The following is an 8,771-nucleotide window of genomic DNA, read 5'->3' on the forward strand; positions in this document are numbered from 1 at the left end:
TTCCAGTAGCGATGTATGGAAGTGAGAGCTGGACCATAAAGAAGGCTGACCGCTGAAGAATTGATGCTTTTGAATTGTGGTGCTGGAGGAGACTCTTGAGAGTCCCCTGGATTGCAAAGAGAACAAAGTTATCCATTTTGAAGGAAATCAAGCCTGAGTGCTCACTGGAAGGAGAGATCCTGAAGCTGAGGCTCCAATACCTTGGCCATCTCATGAGAAGAGGACTCCCTAGAAAAGACCCTGATGTTGGGAAAGTGTGAAGGCAAGAGGAGAAGGGGACAACAGAGGACGAGATAGATGGACGGTGTCATCGAAGCTATCAACATGAATCTGACAAAACTCTGGGAGGCAGTGGAAGACAGGAGGGCCTGGCATGCTCTGGTCCATGGGTCACGAAGAGTTGGACATGACTTAACGACTAAACTACAATATACATGTTTTAAGCTAACCCAGGAGACATTAACAAAGAATCTTGACTCCCCATGGTTAATTTTAAATTGAGCATTTCATACTTTTTGTTCACTTTTAGAAAACAATTTTTAGCATGACAATAAACCTTACCATTACTTTCTTCTTTCTTTGTCTTTCCCCCGCCTCACTGCCATCTTTTCTTTGTTTTTGTTTAACTGCAAAGACAGAATTAAGTAAGTTAAATGCCTTCTAGGATGATTTTCATTTTATGCAATTTATCTAAAATAACAAATGTATTGCGGGTCACAGATACCTGCCCTATAGATAGGCATGATTGCTCCCAAGCCCTTTTTCCAACATTATTCTTCTAATTCAGCTTCAAGGGAGCTGCAAGCAGTGAAACAAATCAAATGATGACTAGAGCACAAGTGGAGTGAAAACACAATGCAAAGTTGACTGAACACACGTTAGAACACGTTTAGAAATAAAATTGGTAAAATGGCCATTAGCACCACTGACATTGTATACCCCTGATGTAGATGTGTTTGGACCTGGAGTTGAAGCTGAATTGGTGTTGGATATCTTGATGAATTGCCGTTACTGAGACAAAGAGGATTGATAGGGGGGTTGCAAATCCTGTTGCTCTTTATTGACCTATCTGTAGCTTCTGATACCATTGACCATGGTATGCTTTTGGATACTTTTCAGTGGTTCTTCTCCTAACTACAGTTAGTTCAAAGCCAGGCTAGGAAATCCATATATCTGTAGCTGGCATACAAGTCAAGGGAGGAGTATCCACAGCAGAGTATGGTAAATAAATATGAGATTAAGACAGATAAATGCCTATCAAAAGTTAATAAATGAAATATGGGGAACGAAAGTCAAAATTGTGTGTATAATCAGCCCAAGGTCTAAGGGTAGCAGAATAAAAAACAATAGGGATTCAGGCCAAAAGAAAAAGAAAAATTAGGGAAAAAAAATAAAGACAAAAACATTGTGGCACCTTAAAGACTAACTGCTATATTTTAATGTGAGCTTTTGTGGGACAAGTTTACTTCCTCAGTGGAACAGGACTTGTCCATGAAAGCTCACATTAAAATACAGTAGTTAATCTTTAAGGTGCCACATTTTCTCTTCTTTATATTTTTTTCTTTTTTTTTTTTTTGCCTGATATGCTAGCCCAAACTAACACAACTACCTCTTCTAAAATTACAAGCAGGGACTCAGTTATTCAGGGAATGCAAGAAGTTAAGAATCATTAAGAAATCTGGGGCTTCAACAATGTCTCAAGCCTAAGCCAAACTGTTTTTTGTGGGAATTGCCAACCCTCCCCATCTACAAGGTCCAGCTGCAGCAGCTCAGAGGTTTTTGGAAGGAGTCCTCCTCACAAAGAGTGCCCTGTGGTTGAGGAGTCCTCTTCTCCAGTCAAGCGCTTCTAGGCAATACAATTCTGCTATGCCTCCTTAAGTGCTGCCACTTCTGATGGCTTGGAGGTGGCTTGGTCTCAAACCGCTGCAGGACTTCCTTTAATCTGATTAATGTAGAACCTCAGCCATTCCACCTAGGCCTCATTCTATTGTGGTGGGGAGTTTGTGCTTCTGGGAAGTCTGCGTTATAAGCTGATGAAGAATCCCCTAACTGCAGCATAACCATCATTTTTAAAAAAGCAAATCATTGCATTGTTCATGACAGCCATTGTTACTGTTGTTTCTTTTACATAACTGACTTGTTGCATGGTTTGCCATTGCTGATGGGCCAGAAAATACAGTGAACTATTCTCTGGCTTATTCTAATGGATAACTATGATATTATCTATAAAAATACAAAATACTAAATTGAAGAACACTTTCCATAGTTGTTGTTTTGTCATTAAGTTGTGTCCGACTCTTTGTGACCCATGGACCAGAGCACGCCAGGCCCTCCTGTCTTCCACTGCCTCCCAGAGTTGGGTCAAATTCATGTTGGCAGCTTCAATGACACTGTCCATCCATCTTGTCCTCCGTCATTCCCTTCTCCTCTTGCCTTCACATTTTCCCAACATCAGGGTCTTTTCCAGGGAGTCTTCTCTTCTCATGAGATGGCCAAAGTCTTGGAGCCTCAGCTTCAGGATCTCTCCTTCCAGTGAGCACTCAGGCTTGATTTCCTTCAAAATGGATAACTTTGTTTTCTTTGCAGCCCAGGGGACTCTCAAGAGTCTCTTCCAGCACCACAACTCAAAAGCGTCAATTCTTCGGCGGTCAGCCTTCTTTATGGTCCAGCTCTCACTTCCATACATCGCTACTGGAAAAACCATAGCATTGACTATGCGTACCTTTGTCAGCAAGGTGATGTCTCTGCTTTTTAAGATGCTGTCTAGGTGTGTCATCGTTTTCCTCCCAAGAAGCAGGCGTCTTTTAATTTTGTGGTTGCTGTCACCATCTACAGTGATCATGGAGCCCAAGAAAGTAAAATCTGTCACTGCCTCCATATCCTCCCCTTCTATTTGCCAGGAAGTGACAGGACCAGTGGCCATGATCTTAGTTTTTTGATGTTGAACTTTCCTTAGTTCTTAGAGTGAAACTTCATAAAACTTTTAAAAAAATCTAAAAATGCCTTAAGTATCCCTGTAAAAATAAAATTTAGAAGTAACTAGAAAACATTACTTGGCATTCAACTGAAGAATAACTTTGAAACTCTTTATGTAGTTTTGCTGTAACTTTGTAGCATTGTGTATTACTCATTATCCCAAAGCAACTATGTCACTTGCATGAGATAGTACCATTAATCCTGGTTGAGAAGACGCAACTGGTGCTGATGCTTCAGCTAAACTTCTGATTGTGGCAGATTATTGGTAGCATATAAGACTACTGCTGAAGGAATCTGATAGCAGGCCAAGTTTAAGGTTTTGCTATTAATTTATAAAGCCCTAAACAACTTGGGATCTTGTCACCTGAGAGTCTGCCTTCTCCCTTATAAAGCCATTTGATCATTAAGGTCATCTGCATCCTAGTACAGTGCTGCCCCGCTTCACGACGACCCAGTTAGATGACAAAATCACTTCATGATTAGTTTTTTGCGATAACTACAGCGATCACAAAATGACAATTCAATGGGGTTTTTTTGCTTTACGTTGAATCGGTCCCTGCTTCGGGAACCGATTTTTCGCTTCAAGACGATCAAAAACAGCTGATCGTTGGGTTTTCAAAATGGCCTCCCACTGTTTTCCAGACCTATTTCCAGAAGACAGCTATCGAAAATGGCTTCCCCATGGAAGATCTTCGCTTTACGATGAGGTATTTTGCCCATTGGAACACATTAACTGGTTTTTAATGCATTCCAGTGGGTTTACTTTCGCTTAACAACAACATCGCTTAACAGTGATTTTTTGAATGGATTGTCGTCATCAAGCCGGGCATCACTGTAGTACCAATGCTCTTCACATCTACAGTGGACCCTTGACTTACAGACGTCTTGACTTACAGACTTTTTGAGTTACAGACTTCTCTGGCCGCAAAATGTAGGTTTGACTTGCAGCCTGAGAATTGACTTACAGACCAGAAAAAACCCAAAATGGAACAAAAACAGCCTGTTACGGGATTAATCAGTTTTCAATGCACTGTAGGTCAATGGAGACTTGACCTACGGACTTTTTGACTTGAGAACCGCCTTCCAATACGGATTAAGTTCTCAAGTCAAGCCCCCACTGTACATCGCAACCCACCATCTAGTTCCTCTAGCATCCACTATGTAGAATGTTCATCCCTCACAAATTCAAAATATGCCTCCAATTTTAGTTTTAAGTGCATGTTGAAAATATATCTATTCATGTGGACATTCCTTCTGTAGTCCAATCTAACATCTGTCTTACAAAACTATGTACCCTAAATTAATATTAATATTGCATTTGTGTACTGTGTATTTTATATCTGTTTGTGATATTATATATATTATATATTGCAGACTTTTTGAAATATTTTAATCTCAGCAGTGTGTAGATCTCAAATACACACATACATATAATATGTGTTTTACACAGTAAAATACTTGTCATATGACAAAAGGGTAACAATTTCCCATTAAATTTGCCTGAAGGTGCTTCATTACCTTCCTCTTCAAGGTCACAGATGTCTTTTCTTCCCTCAGGTGAACAATATGGTGCTGCAGCTGACTATTAAAACAATTAAGAAAGAAGTTGGAAGAACAAATCACTAAAAATTCAGAGCCATTTGCATTAGGAAAGCATCCATATTCTTTATTAACACTGCTAATCTATTTAATTAACAAGAATTTAATGAGCACCTTAGAGAGCATTAATCTGGAAACTGATTCATTTTTATTTCTGCATATAATATCTGATTCCTTTTTCTAATCTGCATATAGCAAGTACTATGACATCAATTAAAATATACTATTTTATTGTTTGTAATACTGCAAACACTAAATTAAAGTGTAGCAGAACAAAGAAAGATTTACCACTTTCACATATTTCAGACAAGTATAACTTGGATATTTTCTACTCACAATGGTTGGACAAGGGCAATCAATAAATTGCTATTTGAACCAGCAAAAAGGTAAAAGGTAAAGGTTCCCCTTGACATTTTTAGTCCAGTCGTGTCTGTAGCGAACAGCCCTGCCCTCACCTGTCCATCACAGCTGAGCAGTGGAGAAGGAGCCAATGAGTGGACGGAAGGCAGTGCCAAGGGGGGAGGGGGCTGGATATAAAAACTGGTGTATGGAGTATGAAAGGAGTTTCTATGTGTGAGAGAGATTCTGTGAGTGAGAGAGATTCCGGTAGTGAGAGACTGTGTGAAACTTAAGAGTGAACTGAGAGTGAGATAGAGATCTGTGAGGATGCTGAATGGTGTAGAGAGTTGATAGAGCTTTAAAGTTAAAGTAAAACTGATTCAGATTCAAGTGATTAGCAACCTGTGATTTACCTACTGCATATTAATCAGATGTTAACCTCCCTGATCAAATAAATGAGTTAAGTTTCAAAAGTACACATGTCTCTTTGAGTGAATGGTATTGAGACAGCAATACCTGGTGGCAGCAAAGAAGGAAGAAGAGCGAGAACCTTCTGAAGGCCTGGGGGAATAGGGGCTTCAGAGGAGATCGCCACAGTGTCCAACTCTAGGGGGTGGTGCTCACCCCATTTTCAAGCCGTAGAGCCAGTGCTTGTCCAAAGACAGTTTCCGTTGTCACGTGGCCAGCATGACTAGAGAACGCCGTTTTACCTTCCCACCGAGGTGGTACTTATTTATCTACTCGCATTTACATGCTTTCGAACTGCTAGGTTGGCGAGGAGCTGGGACAAAGCGACGGGAGCTCACTCCATCACGTGGATTCGATCTTATGACTGCTGGTCTTCTGACCTTGCAGCACAGAGGCTTCTGCGGTTTAGCCCGCAGTGTCACCACGTCCCTTTGAACCGCAAAGCTTCTGCTAAACATCCAAGCCATGTTCAACTACAAGGAATAACGTACCCTGTTTCAAACAGCAGGTGAGTGATTTGTTAAGAATGCTCAAGTGAAGAACAGAGTTTAAAACCTGCATTTAAACCACATAAGTGTTCTGTCTGCATCTCATGCCACATTTTATAAACAAATAAAACAATATGTAGTTCAGTGGGGTGGAGGCAAAACCCTGAATTCCCATAAGTGGAGTTCCAGTTATCAGGTGCTCCAGTGCTAGAAAGTGCCCCCCTCTGCTCTTTTGAAAAGCAGGGCAGGTGATTTTTGCTGCTCCCAGTCTAGTGATTGGTTCCTGTTTTCTGAATGTTACGCCTTCAAATTTATTGCATCTTCATTGGCTTCCAGTCTATTTCCAAACACATTTAAAACTTCAGAGAAGCTTCTTTAGGTCCTAAGTAGCTTGGATTTAGGATATTTAAAGGACTACTTTCTCCCACACAATCTGATGTGTTTACTGAGGTAGTGTTCAGAAGGTTTGATTACATTCATTATTACTGCTGAGTGATTTGGGTGGATATGTGATGGGACATTTTGAATGCCCAGGCTATTGAATTCTTAGCCCTGGAAGGCTCATTGTGCTCTCATCCTGAGCATGTTTTGCTGGAGTTCTTTTTTACAATATTGCATGCTGTTTGTATTTTGTGTGACTGGGAGGGGCTTTTCTGGGCTGGGCTGATTGTCTGTCCAGCTCTAGCCAATAGTTCCTTCCAACCTTTGAATTTAAGGTGGGCCCCACCCCCTCTACTATATAGCAAAAAGAATTTTACTAGAAATTCAAAATTCTGCGATTTGCCTTGCGGACCACAAAAAATTATCCACTGTCTCTATGTTGCTCATTTTAGACATTTTATTCATTATGTTTGTTTTTCTTTTAAATGTTTATTGTTGCTACATTCTTAAGCCTGCTGTTCATGATAAACAGCAGCATTTTCTTCTAAACAAGTGCAAATAAGATATTATGCATCTATAACATGAAAAGTAATAAATATGCCTTTGCAGTGCATTTATTTTTTTGTCTCAGACATCATACAAGTCTACACATATGCTTGCATATCCACATATATAAACACACAGAAGAAATAAATGAAATAATTTTCCTACCAATGATGTCTCTTTTCCATTGTTGCATCTTGGTGTTTTCCATGTATCTGGATGCATATGTCCATAAAAAAATAGCAAATTATAATAATAAAAATATTATAGGATTTCCTGATACTAATATATATAGCCAAGTGTGTACACACACACACACACACACACACACACGTGTTAGATACTCCTGCTACAAATTGTATAAACCATGTCCTTTTAAAAATACATTATTTTGCTATTAGATTTTTGAAAAATCCTAAACAACCATATAATGTGTTTGTAAGATGTAATGCACAGAAATCAGTTTGCTGATGTTTGCTGAACTTGGCATCATTTTTAAAAATTTTTAAAAAATACAAGATAAGATCAAGCAGGAAACAGAGGTGATTCATACAAGTTGCTTACTCTGGCTATTAGGGTAATGCATGTAGAACTCACTTTCTGTTCTTTAATGGAGGATTCTGGCCTCCAAGTCATCATTTGTAATAAGTATTCTCCTGCCTGTGTGCATGGTTTTGAAATGATTAGTAATCATATTAATTTGTTTGTGGTTTCAAGGGCTAGACTAAAACATACTGTATAAATACTGTTCCAGCAAACATTTATCTCCAGTCATATGTCTGCATGGATCAACCAAAGACTGCTAAATTAGAAAATAGGTCCCATTTGTCAGAGCATGCCTGAGCCTGTGATGTTGTAAATGTATCCCCAAATGATGCTACTTGCATCTATATTTAGAAACAAATTCAAGAAAACTCAGTACTATGTACATCTGCATAGGAAGTAAAGCTGGCAAAGCCACCCAAGATCTATTACAATGAATGGGATATGTTTTTTAGATGTTACCATCTATATTCCCTAACAGAAGGGCATCATTCAGCACTGTATTTTCTTTGAAAAGGTTGAAGCAGTAATGTGGTGAGTATTTAAACAGTTATAGGAAGAGTATACAAAAGATCACAATTGTACCATAAATGCGTTGACTCCTCAACTTGATTTTGTCCTCTTGTTCACACAGAAATCAAAATTCTTTTTTTTTCTGTTCTGAAAAACTCAGTGTCAGCTAATAGTCAGTAGACAATGTCCCTACTAATTTGAGAAATTTTGCATCCAACCAATCAGTTCTGAATCTTTATATTTGTTTGCCTTTTCAGAATATAAGAAATTGCTAAAGCTGTAGTTTTCAAACTACTGGTGCCTCTTAACTCTTTTGATGATATACTGAATATTAATATGGTAAACATATAATGATTTCCAGTTATTAAAGTATAACAAAACTAAATGTATTGTAGGAGATACTTGATTTCCATACGTTAGCTGGTGAAATCCATATTCTAATAAGGATATCAGGAAAAGTTTGATCTTTAAAAAGTAAGCAATTACCATTCTGAGTATTGATTTGTTTTGGATCCAGTTTTGCCACCTCTATGCAACGGCCCTACAAATATAGAGACATTTGTGCATCAATCTGTGGTTCTCTTAACTTCAGTAATTCGTCTTCCTTTTAAAAGAAATCCAAAGTTTAACTTCAGACCATGCCAAAGTTAAGTACCCTTTTTTGTCACAGTGATTTGAATAGGAAGAGTGATTTTGTTTAAAATAAAAACATACAGAACACACAATAAAAATTTTGGATATTCATAGAATCACAGCACTATTAGTTTCAGTAAATTGTGGAATCATTTTGCACGGTTCATTCAAGAACATGACAATTTGTTCTGTCTGTCAACTTTGCTTGTTATCTGCTGTCGAGGGACATCGAACTTATACTGACCCTAATTAGACTTTCAAGCTATGTCTGATATTTGCGGAGTGGTT

The 8,771-nt window shown here is 38.7% G+C and overlaps 1 long non-coding RNA gene across 1 annotated transcript; it reads right to left on the reverse strand.

Annotated features, from left to right (window-relative positions):
* Positions 1 to 567: 567 nt before the first annotated feature.
* Positions 568 to 8,391, reverse strand: LOC140707762 (uncharacterized). The gene is made up of 4 exons (XR_012087936.2): positions 8,337 to 8,391; positions 6,963 to 7,009; positions 4,495 to 4,558; positions 568 to 626 (listed from the first exon to the last, which is right to left on the reverse strand). It is a non-coding gene; the product is annotated as an uncharacterized LOC140707762 (long non-coding RNA).
* Positions 8,392 to 8,771: the final 380 nt, after the last annotated feature.

The sequence above is a fragment of the Pogona vitticeps genome, chromosome 5 (assembly GCF_051106095.1).
Source record: "Pogona vitticeps strain Pit_001003342236 chromosome 5, PviZW2.1, whole genome shotgun sequence".
Taxonomy (NCBI): domain Eukaryota; kingdom Metazoa; phylum Chordata; class Lepidosauria; order Squamata; family Agamidae; genus Pogona; species Pogona vitticeps.